Here is a 22454-nt window from a genome sequence, read left to right as displayed (position 1 = left end):
GGGTTATTTGGTTTTCTGGGGTCTATATTAGCCCTCTATCTGATGTAGGGTTGGTGAAGATCTACCCACTGTGCTGGTATTTTTTTTTATTGATATATTTTTTCTTTACATTTCAAATGATTTCCCCTTTTCTGGGTCCTCACACCCCACAAGTCCCATAAGCCCTCTTCCCTCCCCCTGTTCCTCCATCTACTCCTTCCCACTTCCCTGTTCTGGAATTCCCCTGTGCTCTTGCACTGAGTCTTTCCAGAACCAGGGGCCACTCCTCCATTCTTTTTGGACATCATTTAATTTGTGGATTATGTCTTGGGTATTCATAGTTTCTATGCTAATATCCACTTATCAGTGAGTGCATACCATGATTGATCTTTTGAGACTGGATTACCTCAGTTAGTATGATGCTCTCCAGCTCCATCCATTTGTCTAAGAATTTCATGAATTCATTGTTTCTTTTTTTTAAATTTTTTTATTCGATATAATTTATTTATATTTCAAATGATTTCCCCTTTTCTAGCCCCCCACTCCCCAAAAGTCCTGTAAGCCCCCTTCTCTTTCCTTGTCCTCCCTCCCACCCCTTCCCACTTCCCCGTTCTGGTTTTGCCAAATACTGCTTCACTGAGTCTATCCAGAACCAGGGGCCACTCCTCCTTTCTTCTTGTACCTCATTTGATGTGTGGATTATGTTTTGGGTATTCCAGTTTTCTAGATTAATATCCACTTATTAGTGAGTGCATACCATGATTCACCTTTTGAGACTGGGTTACCTCACTTAGTATGATGTTCTCTAGCTCCATCCATTTGCCTAAGAATTTCATGAATTCATTGTTCCTAATGGCTGAATAGTACTCCATTGTGTAGATATACCACATTTTTTGCATCCACTCTTCTGTTGAGGGATACCTGGGTTCTTTCCAGCATCTGGCAATTATAAATAGGGCTGCTATGAACATAGTAGAGCATGTATCCTTATTACATGGTGGGGAATCCTCTGGGTATATGCCCAGGAGTGGTATAGCAGGATCTTCTGGGAGTGAGGTGCCCAGTTTTCGGAGGAACCGCCAGACTGCTTTCCAGAGTGGTTGTACCAATTTGCAACCCCACCAGCAGTGGAGGAGTGTTCCTCTTTCTCCACATCCTCGCCAACACCTTGTGCTGGTATTTTTAATGATGGGTTTTGCAGGTGAAGAAGAAGGCTTCTTGCAATAGCATTGGAAAAGCCTATGTGTCTCAAACCATGACTTGTTGTGCTCCCCACACTTGGGCCTCTTGGGCTTTTCAAGTAATTCTAAAGTTAAGAATAGAATATCTGCTCTTGAATGTTCCCAATGAGGTCTGACTCTGTGTTCACTGAGAACAGGATTGTAAGCTCTGTGCCCACATGCCTCAAGCAATTCCAGTGTTGTGCTGATCGCTTTTGGCTCATAGTCACAATTTACTTGATGCTTTTGCAATAAACAATCTCCGAACTCATTACTCTGGGCCTTCAACTAGACCTTGTCTCTCATCTTTATCAATGATTAATGATCCACATGAACTTGCATTTGACTCCTCTTAGTTTTTCTCCCATCATATTTTATAATACACATAGCCTTAGGTAATAAACGCTTATCCGAGGGAAAGTTATTGGCTATTCATCTTCTGCCTGTCCATAAATCTTCCTCACATTTCCAGCAGCTGTTTTGTTTGCTTTTGACTGTCTTCCAAACACCTACCCCTTAGCCCTGCCACACCCACACCCAGCTTCTTCTCTGGACTCTGAGCTTAGTCATTTTGCTTAGCGTGGTTTAACTGAGAATGTTTAGTGTTTAATGACCTAATTAGAACTTGTTTGAGTTTCTTTAGCATGGCACATGCTAAAGCACATGTATGTCCTTTCATTTTAAAGCTTCCTGTCAGGTAAGCTTAATGCTTTGAAGGGTGGGAAGTCTTGAAATGACACAACTTGGCATTGTAGGTTTTTGCAGAAATTTTGTGTCTCCTCATAGGTTAAATGTATGGGTTTATTTCAGATCCACAATATTCCACCAAAATGTACAAATACATACCTAAAAATATAAACTTTAACATGAATATAAACAATCTAAATCTAAGTGAATATGAATACAAATACAAAATGCAAATAAATACAAACATTAATATAAACATATAAAAATAGAAGTAAAAATAGAAATAAAATAAACACAAACAAAAACATAAACATAAAAATACAAAGCAAAATGTAAATAAATGGTAAAACAATACGTTCCTGAACCTCTCGTGTTAAACATTCTTTGCTTTCACACTAAGCAAACCCTGGAAACTGCTCTGTCAGCAAGTCTGAGCCTGAAGCGTGCGGCTGCTTCCTCCTGTTCACTTGTATTTGACCTCTCACCTCTATCTGGTGCATTGTTTTGTTAGTAGTATTACTGATAATCACTAAGACATTATGACGGTTAATGCTGATTGGCAGCTTGACAAGGTGCAGGATCTCTAGTAGACATGTCCGGGGGGGAGGTATCTAGACCAGGCTAGTTGAAGTTGGAAGGCTCACTATAATCTAGACAGCAACATTCCATGGGCAATAGTCCCAGACTGAAAAAAAAAGGGGGGGCGGGGAAACCAGCTGTGTAGGCAGTTCAGGGGATAAAGTGCTTGCTGTGCAGACCTGAAGGTCAAGTTTGGAGCCCAGAATCTGCTTAAAAGCCCAGTGCAGTGGCAAAAGTAACTATGATCCTAACACTGCTTTTCTAGAATATGGGGCAGGAGACTCATGGGAAGCTCAGGCCCAGCTAGCATGGCATTCTTAGCAGTGAGCAAGATAGAAAGTGAGGACTGACACCTTTGTCCTCTGATCTCCCCACAGACATGGTAGCATGTGTGAGCACACATGCACAAAAAGGGAGTCTAATGCCAACATTAATCTCTATGTGACCAGTTACCCCAAACTCCAGAGCATGGCTCCCTCACCATGATGAATACTATCTGCATAAACTCTAAGACAACATAAACTCTTTATAGCTTCTTGTCAGGTATTTGATCACAGCAGTGAGAAAAGTAACATATTTATTATATTATATTATATTATATTATATTATATTATATTATATTATATTATATTTATTATACTATATTTATTATATTATACATTATATTAACTATATAAATTTCTGCTCATCTTTTCTTCTCTCACACCACTACTTTCCACAAAGAGGAGAAAACAAGTGATACTTCTTTTTCTGTGTATGGCTTATTGCCCTTAACATTTATTATTATTCATGGACAAATAATACTTTCTCATATGGCCCCCATGTCACATGAAGTTTCTGATAAATGAGTTAGTTACCCTTTCACACATTTGTCTTTTGTTAAAAATTGCTAGACTTTATATAGCTTAGCAAACTATATTACTATATTCCCCTACACAATTTTATATCTCTTGAATCTCAGTTTTCTCTTATATTTTTAAGATTATAATCACATAATTTTCCATTCCTTTTTCTCCCTCCAAACCCTTACATATATCCCTCTTTGCTCTCTTTCAAATTCATGTCTTCTTTCTTCATCAATTGTTCTTATATATGCATACATGTATAAATATGTATGAACACATGTGTTTTTTAAATATAACCTGCTAAGTCTGTATAATGTTATTTGTATATATTTTCAGGGATGTCTGTCTGGTATTGGATAATTAACTGGAATGGCTTTCCTGTAGAAAGCTGTCTCCCACTCTCAATACTCTTTAGCTGCTTGTAATTCTTTGTATAGAGTTGAGGCCTTATGGGCTTTTTCTCTTCCACTTAGATGCAAAAGATGGAGACCATTACAGAAAACAACAACCAACTAGGAAGCAGAGCTGTGGACACAGTCCCAGTGGATGCATTAGCCAAACACACACCAAGGGCTCGGGGAACACTTCAGATGAGGGGTCAGAAAGACTGTAAGAGCCAGTGGGTCAGAGAGTTTGCTCTAAGCCTGTGCTTTTGGTAATGTCAGAAGATATACCCATAAAGTCTCACGAAACATGCTGTCTAAACATAAACTGATTCTAAGTTTTAAATTTTTTTCTTCTAGTAACTTATGATTTATTCTTACTTATAAAGCACCAGCATATTGTGGGTTTTTGGTTTTAATATTCTGTCAAGTGGTTTAAGAAACACATTTCTGAAAGATTATCAGTAAGAGCTTGCTTTGTTTATAACATTGGTAAATTTGGTTCTGAATGATAGCACACCACACTGGTGTTGTGTGCAGGTAGATCTTTGCCTGAGTTTTGGACTCCTGGACAAGAGCAATTGCAAAAGTGTGGAGTCAACAGCATAAATAGAGCAGGTCCTTGGGGAACAGAAAAAATGGTTCTTTCTGTCTGCTGATCATATCGAGGATCTGAGGGACTGGTGAGAAGGTAAAGCAAGAAGGCCCAGGATGGCGATCACTAACACCACCGCAATATTACAACTGTACCGAGAAATAGTTAAAAAGCTAATCGTCAGGACCTGGTTATGGGTATTGGCCAAGGACCAGAAATAGACAGCACCATGGGAAACATATTTTTCTTCCATGAACATAAAATCCCTACCAAAGACATTTCTTTTGCTTATCTCTGTCCATGCAACCAGGAGAACATTCTCTCTTTCACTCTGTCTCTGTCTCTGTCTCTCTCTCTTTCTCTTTCCCTCCCTCTCTCCCTCTCCCTCTCCCTCTCTCTCCATATATAAATATATATGATATATATGTGTGTGTGTGTGATATATGTGATGTGTATGTGTGTGTGTGTCTGTAAGCTCTCTCTCAATTCTAAATGCCCCTTTAAGTCCTTCCAAATCATCTCAGTGCCATATGAACTCACAGAGACTGAAACAGAGGGCATGCATGGGTCTTCACCAGGTCCTCTGCATATATATATATATATATATATATATATATATATATATATATATATATATAGACTCCTGAATCTCCTGATTCTTGGGCATTCTCTTGGGACTCTTTTCCTTCTGTTGGTTTGCCTTGTTCAACTGTTCTATGATTGTTTTTGTTTTGTCTTATTGATTTTATTTTTGTTGTTTTCGCTAGTGTCTTACAAACCTGCCTTCTAATGAAAGACAGAAAGAAAGTGGATCCAGAGAGGAGGGAAGGTTGGGAGAAACTAGGAAGAGTAGAGAGAGGGGAAACGGTAATCAGCATATATTAAATGGAAAAAAATATCTTTTCTTTTTTTCTTTCATTTTTTTTTGCTTTTACAATTCTTTTCTTAAATTTTTTATTAGATATTTTCTTTATTTACATATTTAAATGTCATTACCTCTCCGAAAACCACCTATCCCCTCCCCCTTCCCCTTGCTTTCCAAACTCTCCCCCACACTCCTGACCTGGCATTCCTCTACATTGGGGTTCAAGCCTTCACGGGACCAATGGCCTCTCATCTCACCGATGTCTGAAAAGGCTATCCTCTGCTACATATGAAGCTTGAGGTATGGGTCCCTCCATGTGTAATCTTTGGTTGATGATTTAGTCCCTGGGCTCTCTGTGGGGATTGATTGGTACATATTATTCTTCCTCTTAAGGGGTTGTAAACCTCGTCAGGTACTTGGGTCCTATCTCTAGCTCCTCCATTGGGACCCTATGTTCAGTCTATTTGTTGGCTGTGAACCATAGGTATTTTGATCCCCCTTCTGAGAAAGATCAAAGTATCTATACTTTGGTCTTCCTTCTTCTTGAACTTCATGTGGTCTGTGAACTGTATCTTGGGTAGTCCAAGTTTTGGGGCTAATATCCACTTATCAGGGAATGCATACCACATATGTTCTTTTGTGATTGGGTTACCTCACTCAGGATGATATTTTCTAGTTCCAACCATTTGCCTGAGAATTTCATGAAGTCATTGTTTTTAATAGCTGAGTAGTACTCCATTGTGTAAATGTACCACATTTTCTGTATCCATTCCTCTTTTGAGGCACAGTTGGGTTCTTTCCAGCTTCTGGCTATTATAAATAGGGCTGCTATGAACATAGTGGAGCATGTGTCCTTATTACATGCTGGGGAATCTTCTGGGTATATGACCAGGAATGATATAGTTAGGTCCTCAGGTACTACTATGTCCAATTTTCGGAGGAACCGCCAAACTGACTTGCAGAGTGGTTTTACCAGCTTATAATCCCACCAACAATGGAGGACTGTTACTCTTTTTCCACATCCTCTTCAGCATCTGTTGTTCTCTGAGTTTTTGATCTTAGCCATAATGACTGGTGTAAGGTAGAATCTCAGGGTGGTTTTGATTTGCATTTCCCTGATGATTAAGGATGTTGAACATTTCTTTAGGTGTTTCTTAGCTATCCAGTATTCCTCAGTTGAGAATTTTTTGTTTAGCTTTGTACTCCATTTTTAAATTGGGTTATTTGGTTATCTGGAGTCTAACTTCTTGAGTTCTTTGTATATATTGGATATTAGCCCTCTATCGGATGTAGGATTGGTAAAGATTTTTTCCCAGTCTGTTGGTTGCCATTTTGTCCTATTGACAGTGTTCTTTGCCTTACAGAAACTTTGTAATTGTATGAGGTCCCATTTGTCAGTTCTTGATTTTAGAGCATAAGGTATTGATGTTCTGTTCAGGAAATTCTCACCTGTACCCATGTGCTCCAGGTTCTTCCCTACTTTCTCTTCTTTTAGATTCAGTGTATCTGGTTTTATGTGGAGATCAGCAGGAAATAATCAAACTCAGGGCTGAAATCAACCAACTAGAAACAAAAAGAACTATACAAAGAATCAACTAAACCAGGAGCTGGTTCTTTGAAAAAAACAAGATAAATAAACCCTTAGCCAAACTAACCAGAGGGCACAGAGACAGTATCCAAATCAACAAAATCAGAAATGAAAAGGGAGACATAGCAACACATACCAAAGAAATTTAAAAAAAAAATCGGATCCTACTACAAAAAGTCTATACTCAACAAAACTGGAAAATCTAGAAGAAATGGACAATTTTCTAGACAGATACCAGGTACCAAAGTTAAATCAGGATCACATAAACAATCTAAACAGTCCCATAACTCCTAAAGAAATAGAAACATTCATTAATAGTCTCCAAAAAACCACCACCACCACCACCATCACCACCACCACCACCAACAACAACAACAAAACAACCAGCACCAGATGGGTTTAATGAAGAGTTGTATCAGACCTTCAGAGAAGACCTAATACCAATATTCTCCAAACTATTCCACAAAATAGAAACAGAAGGAAGACTGCTCAATTCATTCTATGAATCCACAATTACTCTGATACCTAAACCACACAAAGACCCAACAAAGAAAGAGAACTTTAGACCAATTTCCCTTATAAATATCGATGCAAAAATACTCAATAAAATCTTGTTAATCAAATTCAAGAACACATCAAAATGATCATCTATCATGATCAAATACACTTCATCCCAGAGATACAGGAATGGTTCAATATGTGGAAATCCATCAATGCAATCCACTATATAAACAAACTCAAAGTAAAAAAAAATATGATCATTTCATTAGATGCTGAGAAAGCATTTGACAAAATCCAATGCCTCTTCCTGATAAAAGTCTTGGAAATATCAAGAATTCAAGGCCCATACATAAATATAGTAAAAGCAATATACAGCAAACCAGTAGCCAACATCAAACTAAATGGAAAGAAACTTGAAGCAATCTCACTGAAATCAGGGACTAGACAAGACTGTCTACTTTCTCCCTACCTGTTCAATATAGTAGTCAAAGACTTAGCCAGAGCAATTAGACAACAAAGGGACATCAATGGATACAAATTGGAAAGGAAGAAGTCAAAGAATCACTATTTGCAGATGATATGATAGTATACTTAAGTGACTCCAAAAATTCCACCAGAGAACTCCTAAACCTTATAATCAACTTCAATAAAATGGCTGGATATACACTTAACTCAAACAAATCAGTAGCCTTCCTACACTCAAAGGATAAACAGGCTGAGAAAAAAATTAGGGAAATGACATCCTTCATAATAGTCACAAATAACATTACTTACCTTGGCGTGACTCTAACTAAGCAAGTGAAAGATTTGTATGACAAGGACTTCAAGTATCAAAGAAAGAAATTGAAGATCTCAAAAGATAAAAAAAAAATCCCATGCTCATGGATTGGCAGGGTTAATATAGTAAAAATGGCCATCTTGCCTAAAGCAATCCACAGATTAAATGCAATCCCCATCAAAATTCCAACTCAATTCTTCAGTTAGAAAAAGCAATTTTCAAATTCATTTGGAATAACAAAAATCTCAGGATAGTGCAAGCTATTCTCAACAATAAAAGAACTTCTGGTGGAATCACCATCTCTGACATAAAGCTATACTACAGAGCAATAGTGATTAAAATCTGCATGGTATTGGTACAATGATAGGAAGGTAGATCAATGGAATAGAATTGAAGCCACAGAAATGAACCCATCCACCTATGTTCACTTGATTTTTAACAAAGAAGCTAAAACCATCCAGTGGACAAAAGACAGCATTTTCATCAAATGGTGCTGGTTCAACTGCAATAAACACGTAGAAGAACACAAATTGATCTATTTTTATCTCCCTGTACAAAGCTCAAGTCCAAGAGGATCAAAAATCTCTTTTCAACAAAGGACAAAATTTTCTTAATTAACAGAAAAGTGTGGAGTGTTTTTAGATTTTTAAAGAGTTCATGAATAAAATAAAACTAAGTACACGTTAATCTCAGAAGTGAGAAAAATAAATTCATAGGAATATTTCAAGAAGCACGCACTTCATTCAGTCAATGATATTTGTGTTAATGCCCCTCTACATTGTGCATAGTAGTCTTAATCTCTTTACAATCTAATGTAAAAAAAACAGAAATCATATGCATGTACATGATGATCAATGGTGTCAAAATGTATGCTGGAGAGAGGCCAATTAGCCCCACAAAGTGATAGAGCAAGTTGGAGGGCAGAGAGCACTGATGAGCAAAGGTAGGTGCCAGATAAGATGTGACTGTAATGGTAACTCTGAAGTCAAGACCTGAAACAATAGTTACCGATCTCCACAATCTAACAGCAATGGTCTGGAAAACAGGGCCATGACTACAGAAACCTCATGAGAGTAATAACCTATGTTGAAGCTAAAAGATATTGCTAGAGATGAGAAAATACCGTGAAAGGAGAATATTAAAAAAGAGCAGGAATACAAGAATATTCTTATCATTTTTCTAAATGGCCCTGTATGTTATTTGTACAAACAGGAACACGTTTAAAGCATCAGAGGACCTAGGGCTCCTGGATGCTCATTCTGTTTACAGGGCTCCAGCATCCTGTCTGTACCCAGCATATTCCCTTGCACATTCTTGGTCATAGAAAATGAAGTCTGTACAAATGGGAGGATCTCCTGTTATCACAGACGAGACTAGATGTCCCATGTGAGTTCATGCAGGAGGACAACTCTCATGGTGGCTAAAGGTTTGAAGCACCCTGTTCTCTGTATATAAGGAGTTTTTGTAGTAAAAGGATCCTTGAGGCAAATGATCCACAAAACATCTTCTGGTATAAAGGGCAAAGAAACCATGAAAGATCTTACTGATCCCATTATCCTGGAACTGGGGGTAACGTTTACCAGGTCTGTTATTTCACAACATTTAATTAAGTATAAAATATTCATCATGCTATCTCTGACTTCATGTAGCATCTAAGTGGGCTTTCTCACCTGGACAGGAGTCCCCTCTTTGAATTTATTACCAAAATGTATCTAAAGAAGGAGGCACATGGAACCCCATTATCTCGAAGCCTTGATGTAAAACTGATGGAGATAGAAGAGCTAAGCACTCTTTAGAAGTCACAAAGGCAGATTCCAATGAGGGTGAATAACATTTCCTTGATCTGACAACTAAAGAAATACTTGCCAAGGAGAGAAAATGAAATAGAACATGAGCAAATGGAAATAAAATAACTTCTTCAGAAGGAAATGGGACAATGGCTGGATAAACTCATGGAATAAGGATGAATTATGCATGCTCCAGGCCTTGGTTATGGTAGTGACTCCTTGTGTGTGCCAGATGAATTGTTGGGATACGAAACAGAAGCCAGTTCCCACACAAGATGCTCATCACATAAGCGTCATGATGATGGACATGCTGTCATTAGGAAGGGGAATTGTTTTCCAGTGAAATATGTTTCTGAATATATCAAATGTGTCTTTGTGGGAGCTCAGTTTTCTTTCTACTAATGATGTATAATTGCTTTGTCTTTATTTTACAGCTTTAGTGTTCCACAAGTTTCTAAGAAGCCAGCTTAAAATTGACTATTGTTTTTCCTCCTCAAAAAAATAGAAATAATTACACTCCACATGGGAAGTCCAAACATAATAGAATGCATTGCAATAATTTACATTTCTGTTGGTAGACTAGAAATTTATGGTTAAAAAAAAAAAACTCTTAAAATAAAAACAGTCTTTCATTTGGCAGGATTCAATAAGCCCATACTCCTGTGCTGGATATAATTAGATGTCCTGGGCTCTTTCCATCCTTTCTAAAATTTCTTTTTTCCGCATTCAAGAAGTGTTGCACTAGTGAGCTACATGCCAGTACTGAGGGACATCTTTATTTAGAGCAAGAGCTTTCCATTCTACCAGTAAAGGAACATGTCAGATGCCAACTCGCCCAAGAGCTTGTAAGACAAGTTTGTTATTTTTTCATGACCTTGAGAACTTTTTGTTTCAATTTCTCATCAGATAGATAGGAACTCTTCTCATATAGTTCATAAGGTTACCAGAATAATGAAAAAAGAAATATAAGGAATACATTTGTTCAGAAAGGTAAGCTGTTTCATATGGCTCTGTCTTTCAAAGACAAACTGCTTCCTTGTTCCAACTGGGAGGGGGATGGGATTAAAAGAAAGGCATTGTCCTGAGCAGAAGCAATGGAAGACATTGGAAAAAAAAAAACAGCCTCAGAACACTGGCATCCCAAGAAGACTGGTGATCAGTGGGCTAATTTTTATCCTTATACTAACCTACCTGATAGTTTACCTGAAAGAGAAAAAGGATTGTCAACTAATAGTTCTGAGTATTGCAATTCCCAAACAGATGGACCTTTTGTGTTAGGCATCTTTCTGAATGCCAGATGCCAAAGATACAGAACATGTAGCAAAGTGAACTGCTTAGGTCATGGTGAGCAAGTGAGGCAAGAGCAGAGAACAAACTTTGACAATTCCCTGAAAGGCAGGCCCACAATAACCTAAGGACATTCTGAAAGGTTTAGAAAAGATACTGCCATAAAATAGATAATAAAACAATTAGGAAGGAAAGAAGGAAAGACCAAAGGGGAGCGGGGTGGTGGTTTGAATAAGTTTGGCCCCACAGACTCTTGTATTTGCTTGGCCTATGAAGAGTGGCACTATTAGGAGGTGTGGCCTTGTTGGAGGAGGTACATCACTGTGGGGGTGGGATTTAAGGTCTCTAAATGCTCAACATCTGCCCAATGTGGAATGAGACCCTCCTCCTGACTGGCTGCAGAAGACAGTTTCCTCCTGGCTGCCTTCAAATCAACATGTAGAACTCTCAGCTGCTCCTGCCATGTCTGCCTGCAGGCTGCCATGCTTCTTGCCATGATGAAAATGGACTGAACCTCTGAAACTGTGAGGCAGCCCCCAATTAAATGTCTGCCTTTGTAAGAATTGCCTTGGTCATGGTGTCCCTTCACAGCAATAAAACCCTAAGACAGGAGGGAAGGGGGAGAAAATCTGTCACCATATCCAGATTTCATCAGCTAACAAGTATAGCCTAATTGTTGCTTGAATAGCAACACTTCAAGAAGCAAGGATGGAAGCAAAAAAGTGAAGGTATGTATTCCAACCCTGCCCAGTTTGGGGTAGAGAATCAGGAGATCTTAACTTAGGCGTGGTTTAAAGGAGAAGCCTGGCTGAGTAGCTGCAAGCCTGTGTTTCACCTCTTCCTTTGATTCAAGGAGGTCATATGTTATGTCTTAGGACTAGATTACTACAGGCTAACAGTCACATAGACCCAGCTTACCATGATCTCACAGACTAAGCTTTGCTAAACCTCTGAGGCAGGAGTGAAGGATGGGGTGAGAGAATTGCCTGGAAAGCAAAGCGTTCGCAGAAGACAGTCAAATATCCAACTCTAGAATTGGGATGGTGCACAGTGGTCCTCTCAGAGCCAATTCACTTGTCTGATTGAACTCAGCCTTCTCCCAGCGACAGAGTACTAGAGTTACAAAAGGCACAGAATAACAAACTACTTCAAATCACTTTTGTGCTCCAGTTTTCTCTATTAACAAAAGAAAGAGAGCCACAAATGCCTATAAGATTCCCAAGCTTCAGCTACATTTTATGACTTTAGAAGAAATAAGCTCCAATTCACCATCCCTCTCAGTCTGGTTTGAGAAAAGCTATCAAAGGCAGGAATGGAATGATGTGCCCAGGAGAAGAAATCAATTCATTCTAGGATCCTTGATCCTTTTTGAGATCAAGTCTGAATTTCAGATGAAAGAAAGAGGTTTGTTTTAGTCTATGGCCATTTGACATATGGATCTAGAGCAAGTTTAGATAATGAAAAAGAGGAAGGCAGGAAATTGCTTGATGAAACCAAGTAGGTTTGTTACCATCAAAGATTTATTGCAGGTTTGATGTCTTCAAGACCATTGAACTCTACACTATCAGGATTCAAAGGAAGACTAAGTTTTTACTTTACCAGACTTTTAGAATTTTAAATGTCAGGCACCCTATGTAAGAAAGTAATAAACGTAAGAATGGAAAGTGGGGTTTGCCTCTGAGATGGATAACATAATGACTCACTGTTTAAATGAATCCGTGGAGCTTTGCAGAGTCTTTAAAAGGACCATTTAATTGTGTACACTGAGTTCTTAACTTTATGGTGTCTGAGAGAAATGGCTGTTGTGAAATGGCAGGAGGTAAATGTGTTCACATGATGGTGAAAGAGAACAATGTCTCAACTGTGAGGAGGAAATTGGTGTGTTGGGTTCTGCAATAAATTGCAGTCATCAGGAGTACTTTGCTGTGCTTGGGAAAGACCTGTCAATCAGTGAGAACAGGATGCCGGGCTGATCCTTCTCACTTGAGGGACACATCTTGACCTGAAGAAAATCCCGAATACAGAATCAAGTAGAAACAGCCTGTTCTTACTGTCTTCTCTGTATCTTTGTTTCTTCTACAGGGAATTCTTTTTTCAATTCTTTGATGAACTGCAGGGGGAACAAAACCTACATTGTGGATTTATGACTGTGATTTTCTTTCCTTCTCTTTTTTCATTTACTGAAGTTTTTTTCTCACATGAATATATCCTAATTACAGTTCTTTGCCTTACTCTTCCCAGTTTTCTCCCACCTCCTCTCTCCCATCTGGATCCATTCCCTTTTGTCTCTCACAAAAAACAAACAAACAAACAAACAAACAAATAGGCTTCTAAAGGAATATAATGTAATATATAATAACTACCATGTCTGAATAGGACAAAACAAACCAACAGAAGAAAAAGGGCCCTCCCAAGGGCACAAGAAATAGATGTAGACATAGAGACCCACTCATTCCTACACTCAAGAGTCCCATAAAAACAAAACAATATGAAGCAAAAAATCTAGAAACTATAACATTTCCTCCAAAGACCTGTAGGGTGAAAAGAGATGCAAACAAAATAAAATAAGAAATAGGATAACTTAAAAAAACCAAAACAATAAGAAATGAAACAAAACAAACAAAAAAAGTCCTGATACAACACAATGAGACAAGGAGTGTCCAAAGATGCCTTTGAGTTCATTTTCTATTCTTTTTCCTCATAGAAGTCTTTTTTATTAGTTATTTTGTTTATATACATTTCAAATGTTCTCCCCCTTCCCATTTTCCTCCACAAGGGTGCTCTCACACCCACCCACACTGTATATTTGGCCATCTGCTGCTGGCCATACAGACTACCTTTAAGAGTAGTTTGTTACTAGTGAGACTCCATTCGAGTACTTTACATTTTCATTTCTCTCTATAGGATACAGAGTTGGTAAAAAAAATTATCTTTTCCCATTCTGTAGGCTGCCACACTGTTTGAATGATGGTATCTTTTGCTGTGCAGAAGCATTTCCATTTCATAAGGTTCCATTTATTAATTATTGATCTTACAGCTTGTGCTAAGGGCATTCTGTTTAGAATGTCATTTCCTGTTCCAGTGGATTCAAGGTTCCTCTCTACTTACTCTTCTATTGGGTTTAGTGTATCTGGCTTTATGTTAGGCCTTTGATCCACTGGAGTTCAATTTTATGCAGGGTGATAAGTATGGATCTATTTGCATTGTTCTACATTCAGCCATCCAATATGACCAAGACCACTTATAAAGATGCTGTAGATTTTCTAATGTGTAATTTTGGCTCTTTATAAAAAAAATCAGGTATCTATGGGTGTATCAATTTATGTCTGGTTCTTCAATTTAATTCTAAAAATGAACATGTCTGATTTTGTACCCATGCCATACTGTTTCCACTACTGTAGCTCTGTGGTAAAATTCAATATTGGGAATGGTGATACTCCCAACAATTCTTGTATTATTCAGAATTGTTTGAGACAGAGAGAGAGAGAGAGAGAGAGAGAGAGAGAGAGAGAGAGAGAGAAAGTGTTTCCATATGAACTGAAAACTGTGCTTTTAAGATCTGTGAACAATTGTGTTAGAATTTAACAGAATTAGATTGACTATATAGGATAACCATTTTTAATATATAAATCCTATTGATCCTTGAGCATGGGAAGTCTTTCCATCTTCTTTAATTTATTTTATTCGATGTCTTAAAGATTTTATTATACAAGTATTCTACTTGCTTGGGTAGAGTCATCCAAAGATATTTTATCTTATTTGAGGCTATTGCTAAGGGTATTTTCCCTGATTTCTTTCTCAGCCCAGACATCATTTGTATATAAAAAGATTACTGATTTTTGTAACTTAATTATGTATCTTACTACCTTACTAAAAGTGTTTATAAGTTGTAGTAGTTAGGGTGGTATCTTTAGGGTCATTTATGTATATTATCATATCATACACAAAATAGATACCTTAACTTCTTTCCGATAACTGATTTTCAACCATACCACCCTACTCCCATGGGACCTGAAGCAATCTCTGCAGGCATTTTTAGTTGTCACATCCAGAAGAACTTACCACCAACATATTGTCCTAGTTTGCTTTCTAGTTTGATAAACAGCAAGACACAAGAAGACTTTGGGAAGAAAAGATTTATTTACCTAACATTCAATCAAGGAGAGAAGTCAGGGTATTAACTCAAAGCAAAAATCTGGAGGCAAGATCAGAAGCAGATATGATAGAGGGATGCTACTTATTGACTTATCCCCATGGCTTATTCATCTACCTTTCTTATCCAATCCAGAATCACCTGCAAATGCAGGGTATTTCTCACAGTGTTTTGGGCCCTCCTACAGCAAACACAAATCAAGAAAATACCCCCACAGACTTGCCTACAAGATAATCGATTGGAGATGGTTTCTCAATTGAGGTTTCCTCTTCCCAGATGACCTTAGGCTGCATCAAGTCGACAAAAACAAAGCCACACACAAATAGAGGACAAGAGGCTGCATAAAGGCCTGTACCACATAGGGCAACACAGTATTTGCGCCCCAAAAGAAAGCTTGCAGCACCGTATGTCAATGGTACTCAGGGTTGAAAAGCTCTGGTTTCAGATTAATTCTGATTTTTGCTGTCAAATTGTCCATGGTAGTCCTGTTCATAATGATTTCCAAGATTAAAAACAGAAGTATCAACACACAGGTAATCGACACCTCCATTATCTATTTCTTACAAATTTTATGAAGAATCTATTCATTCCATAAAATAAAAGTTTAAATAATGTTGTTATTTATTTCAGGCAATTTTCTGAGAAAATCAGCAACTCTATTTAAATAAAGTCATGATAGTGCATCTTCATAGTTAAATAAGGCTCCCTCAAAGCAACAAGGCAAAAAAACACCCAGCAAAATAATAATATTGATATAGTCACAATCATTTCTGAGCATCTTGGATACATGTCAAGTGCTAGTGAAATAAATGTGTTTTTATGATCCTGAGAATACTAATAGCCACAAAAAACACTGTCAGTCTCAGAGAAAATTGCTTCATGTAAGATTCTTTGTCAAGATAATATAAAAATAGTGCTTTCTTCTTTACTAGTTTCTTTCTTTCATATCATGTGATTTATTTTATTTAATATTTATAAGCATGATTTGAGATACGGAGTTAGTATTTCCTTGGAAAGATGTGTTGCCATAGGCAACAAAGCAATAAAGGATTTCAACCAACAGAGCAAACCCAAACATCACATATGCTTCCCTCACCCTCAGGCCCCTTTGGGTAACTGATAGGTGATAACTAGGACGTAACCAGGGAGGGAGGGGCATGGAGGATTAGAGCTCATAGCCTAGATAAGAAATATAACTGTTATATAGTTAGTTTTAACAGTCAAATTAACATAAACCCAGAGTTACCTGGGGAAAGAGAATCTCAACTGAGGAACTGTCTGGATCAGTTTGCCTATAGGCATCTCTTAACTGATAATTGATGTAAAATAAACCAGCCTACTCTGGGCAGTACCATCCCTAGGCACATAGATCTGGATTGCATCTAAGAGGCAACCAAGTAAACCAGAGAGATCAAGTCAGTAAACAGTGTTCTTCCAACGTCTTTCTTTTGGTTCTTGGCTCCAGGTTTCCGTCTTGAGCTCCTGCCTTGTTTTCCTTTGATGTTGGAATGTAAGCTACAGCTGAAATAAACCCTTTCCTCAGCAAGATGGTTTTGGTTGTTGTCTTTATCACAGCAACAGAAATCAAATGAGAATACCACCTTAGCAGAGAAAATGGCTTTATTGCACCATAGGAGACAGTTTGTGTTTTCTAACATGTTCAGCCTATAGATGAGAAGCCTTTCTTCCTCTGGTCACAAACAGAAGCTGAAGGTAACAGAACTAAATGACTATGATCCACAGGCACAGGGAGCCTGCTAGCTACAGATGACAATAAAAGGTGTGTTCTAGAGGTAGCCAAAGAGACCAGGGAATCAAATACCATCAAGAAAGGGTACCAAGGGATAATAAGATTGCCAAGGAAGGCCATTGGAAAACGCTACAAAATGGGTGAGAAAGACAAAAATAGCAACTGTAAACTCATGTGTACTAACATGTTTGATTGGAGACGCAGTGAAACAGGATGATGGGCATCCTGAACACAGATTCTACCTGGTCAGGGGTACATGCCAGTGCCATCGTTTAGCGACGGGATGAACTCAGTGAGGTAATTTACTTTTGAATGTCTTGGATTGTTTCCTTTGCCCATATTACCTTTATCCCCTCGCATTTCATTGATATACTGAAACTCATTTAGGTCATCGTTAACAGTCACCCAGCCTGTAATTGATCCGGGAGTCAACTCTATGCCTTTTAACTAAATGTCCCCATGTTTATTACTTGCCATAAAGGGCTGCTAACAGAGACAGGGTTTTCACTGGTGTCATGTAAAGCAGCAGGAAGGGGAAGATGAATGGGATGAACAAAAGAGAAAGGAGAGGTGATACAATTAGAGCAGAAATGGAGGAAAGTAAAATAAATTCAACATGGACAGAAGTAGTGGTTTGTGGTTAAAGACATAACACTTATATATCTTAGTGATGGAGGAAATGAACCTTTGAATTATAGTATTTCTAATTTAAACAACATTTTCCAAGCTATAAATGTTATAACGAGTGTAATTTGTTCAATTTATGTTAACAGTACAAAGTAAAACATGGTGTTGGCCATTAAAAGATTTTTTTGTTGATTTGCAAATGTATGATTCATTTTATCTGGAACATAGTTAATTCAAAGGCAAATAATGCTATTGAACTTGTAGTTCAGAAAAATATGCTTTCAATAAGCCTGAAGGCATAATTCTATCTTTAGCTGCATTGATATCTGTACTTCAACTATAAAATCAGGTTTACTATTCTAAATTAAAGAGGCTGAAGAAAAATTGCAAATAAATGTAATAGTTGATATTGATTATATCCAAGACTTAAAAATAACTCCGCTGATATTACTGGAGAAAAGGGTAAATATTTTTCAAAAGTATTTCAAATATCAGATAATTTCATGATATTAATGAGTATAGTAATATTTTGGTTTGCTAATCAGTGAGTTTGCTCTGTAAATCTATGTGCCAAAACCTTAAACATAATGTTCCATTAAGTCTGCAGCTTCTATACTACTCTCAAATGATCCAGAAAAACAAAAACAAATCAGACACATACATGGAAAGGTGCAGATGTGGAAAATGACAATAATTGGTGAAGTCACACTGGTGATATGTAGATATTAATGAACATTTAAAAGCAATTTTTGTCAGCTTTTATATTTTTGATTGAAAGGAGGGAAATACACGATTTTGATATGTGTATATAGTACATTGTATGTTATAATAGAGGAGCATCCTGCCGCAAAAGGCACTCTGCTTTCAGCAGCAGAACATGACAGGAAACTACTGAAGAAGGTAAAAAGCCTTATCTATCCCATCAACATAATTGATCTTTGCAGTTAAAGCTACTAAGACAAGCTACAGATAAAGTACAGAATAAGACCTGGATAACAACTGAGATGCAGTGTGATTGAAGTTGGAGTGTCCCAAGAATCCAATGTGGGACAAGAAAGATCCTGAATAAATACAGGCATTGGCAAGTATGAAAGCTGAAATTCCATAAGAATTGTGCAAAGAAGACAACTCTTCTAAAGTCATTGCAAAGGGGGGGGGGGGAGATGGATGAGCAGAACTAAGAGGAAAGAAGAGAAAAGAAAAGAAAGAAGAAAAGAAAAGATAGTATTTTGTTAAGACCATAACCATCTATAAGCATGGACGGTAACCACGGTTTATAGCTTCTTTCAGAGACTTGGGGCTTCAAGATGTTGCTCACTCTTTTATATCTAATCGATACCATTCTTGGAAAAGAGAAAGTACTCACAAAGTCTTCATGGATGGAAAAGACAAAGGAGTGAATGTGCCAACTAAGAGTCTGAGGAATAGATTCAGTATAAAAATTCTTCCACTAAACAGGACTTGTGTTCAAAGCTGTCCTCAAAGACAATGGAGAAGGTGTGATGATGGGTCAGGGTGCTGGCTAGGTTTTTGTCAACTTGATGCAAGCTAGGGTCATCTGGGAAGGGGAACCCTTAATTGAGAAAATGCTCCCATTGGATTAACCTATAGATAATCCCTGAGCTCTTGTGCATTTTCAGAAAGCAACACGAGCAAGCCATGCAGAGACAATCAGTAAGCAGCATTCTTCCATTGCCTGTGCGTCAATCCTTGCCTCCAGTTTTCTGCCTTGAGTTGCAGGCAAGACTTCTCTTCATAATGGACTACAGGGATAAAAACAAACAAACAAACAAACAAAAAAAACAAAACAAAAAAACAAAAAAACCTTTCCTCCCTAAGTTGTTTCTTATCAGAGTGTTTATTACAGCAATAGAAAGAAAATTAAGAGAACAAGTATCTTTAAAGTTAATTCATAATCTTAGGTTTTATGTCTATGTAAAGATGGCATTTAAATAGTTTCTAAATTTTAGCTTTTATAAAGGGACAGAAATTTACATTCTCATATATGTAATCATTTGGGCAAAGCAGCATTCTACAGAATGGGAAAAAAATTTAACAACTACACTTCCGATAAAAGGCTACTATCCAAAATATATTTAAAAAAAAACTCAAAAAATGAATATTAAGAAAACGAATAACCCAATTAAAAATTAGAAACAGTTCTAAACAGAGAATTCTCCGAAGAGGAAATTCAAATAGTCAAGAAACAATTCAATGGTCAACATTCTTAGTCATCAGGGAAACGCAAATCAAAACTACTTTGAGATTTCATCTTAAACCGACAAGAATGGCTAAGTGCAAAAACACAAGTAGCAATTCCTGTTGGTAAGGAAGTGAAGTGAGGGAAGCCCCCGCCCACTGCTGGTGGGTGTGCACAGCCACTGGAGAGATCAGTGCATTGGCTCCACAGAAAGATGGGAACTGACCTACCTCTAGATCTAGCTACACCACTCTCGGACATGTGTCTAAAAAACACACCATCCTACTACAGAGACACTTGCTCAACCATGTTCATTGCTATTCTGTTTAGAATAGCGAGAAATTGGAACACACTCCTCAACAGAAAAATGGATAAAGGAAATTGCCAGCTGCCAGGAACCTCCCAGCCCAGCGAGGGTAGTTGTGGAGACAGGGAGTAGGACTCTGGTTATGATGGTTTTGAAGTCTGGGGGTCTCAGGGCTTTCTAACTGTACTAAAATGCTGATGATAACTTCTAAAATGTCCTAGAAACTTTCTTGCTCTTTCTGATGGCAAAAGACTGCTGACTTAGGTGATTAACACCCATAGCCTAACAGCAGAGGATTAAGCGATGTGGTCTTTGTTCTATCTCAGCAGGAACTGCTGGGCTCTAACTTTCAGCTTGCTAGTCAGAAGTCTTCGCAGAGAGAAAAATAGAACACTTAAAGAAGTGGTTAATGAGTTTTATTACTAAGTTGTAAAAAGTTTCCTATGTAAAGCTATCTAAGAGGGAAAAGTGGAAAGATCCTAAGTGGGGAAGGGAAAAGTTCTTCTAATTGGAGAAAAGTGAGAGAGCGAGAGCGGGAGAGAGAGAGAAGGAGGAAAAAGGCCCGCATGAGAGAAGAGAGAGAGAGAAAGAGAGAGAGAGAGAGATGGAGGGAGAGAGAGAGAGAGAGAGAGAGATGGAGGGAGAGAGAGAGAGAGAGGTAGTAGTAGGTCATAGTCATAGTGGTAGTCCCTACTATCTCTTTGGTCTTCAGTACTTATACATCTTTCAGAATGCATGATCACATGTTACAAAGTTCATCACAAGTTCACACAAAACACCAAGTCATAAATTGAAATAGCAGTTTACAACAGAGAATGTTTACATGCATATCCATTAAGAGTAATTATCTAAATATTAGCATCTATCACATGTCTTCCCTACAGGTTCGTAGAAAGTTTAAAACCATAACTAAGTTATAAGTAAAGTTTTGTATAGATAAACCCAGTCAATAGATTACCTTCTGCCCTAGCACCTATAATAAATCACTAGTTCCCATTTTATGACCTTTGGTTAATTGTTTTACAACCTCTTGGAATGTTCTCTGAGTAGGAGAAAGTCTGGTTGCCATCTAAGAGCAATAAACTTGTGACACTGGGAGACTGGCAGAGTTCTCATTGCAGTTTGACTATAGAAAAGGACCTAGTAGCAGTCCCAATATAAAAGAGCTTAATAATCATAAATATAGTTTTAGGAATTCTTATAGGATCATCATTAAAACTTAAGTCATCTATTTGTCTACATAGCATCACTATAAGACAGTTCATCTTGGTGGATCTGCAGAGACCTGCTCCAAAGAGGTGTGCTATTACTATTTGATTACTATAAATGTATAATAATAACAGGAAAAGCATATAAATAGCAGGAATCTTTCCTAAAATTAGTCCCCCACAGCCTTGCTGAATGGGGGCTCACCTGTCGCAGATTATATAATAATCCGAGGTAAACATTTCAGGATGATCATCTGCTAGTATATTAGCTTGTCCCATTATGGCTCCTGACAGGAAATGTGGTACATTTACACAATGGAGTATTATTTAGCTGCTGAAAATTGAAATCATAATAATCACAGGTAAATGGGTACAACTAGAAAAATTCACCCTAAGTGAAATAACTAAGTCTCAAAAAGACAAATACGTTATGTATTCACTTACATGTGTATATTTGCTGTGATGGCAATGATAACTACACTACAATATATAGAACCACAGAGGTTAAGTACATGGTAAAGGGCTGGGGAAGGGGGTAGATAGATCTCCCTAGGAAAGGGAAATTAAAAAGGTAGTTAAGGATGAATTGGGGGAGTTGAAACAGAAGCATTAAGTAGGGAAAGAGAAAGAAGATAGGGATGAAGGAGGGAATATGGGGAGACATTGTTAAAACTACAGACCATCTGAGAGGAAGTGTGGAACAATAATACAGTGGAAATTTCCTAACATATGCACATGCATACGTACATACATGCAAACATGCATACAACATACATACATATATATACATACATGTATGCATATGTATGTGTGTGAGATCTAAAGAAAATTGCCAAATAATTGGGTAGATGGAGCACCAACTAGATATCTCTTTCCCAAAAATGTAGTTTCTAATACCAAGAATGGTATTATGTCTGATAGAGTTGTTGGCTAAAAGGGTCCCATAGGAACTTCCAGTCAACCCAAGATGTTCTCAAGACTGTATCTTGCTCTTCACAAACTGACATCAAGGCCCTATTGCTGAAGACAAGACCTATACGACCCATTGAAGGTGGAGAAGTTAAAGCTGGGGTCTACATAGAACATTTACCCCTACTGCCTAGTGTTCCTGGTAC

The sequence above is a fragment of the Apodemus sylvaticus genome, chromosome 14, assembly GCF_947179515.1.
Source record: "Apodemus sylvaticus chromosome 14, mApoSyl1.1, whole genome shotgun sequence".
NCBI classification, from domain to species: Eukaryota; Metazoa; Chordata; class Mammalia; order Rodentia; family Muridae; genus Apodemus; species Apodemus sylvaticus.
The sequence above is the reverse complement of the archived record's forward strand: the minus strand, read 5'-3'. Positions refer to the sequence as shown.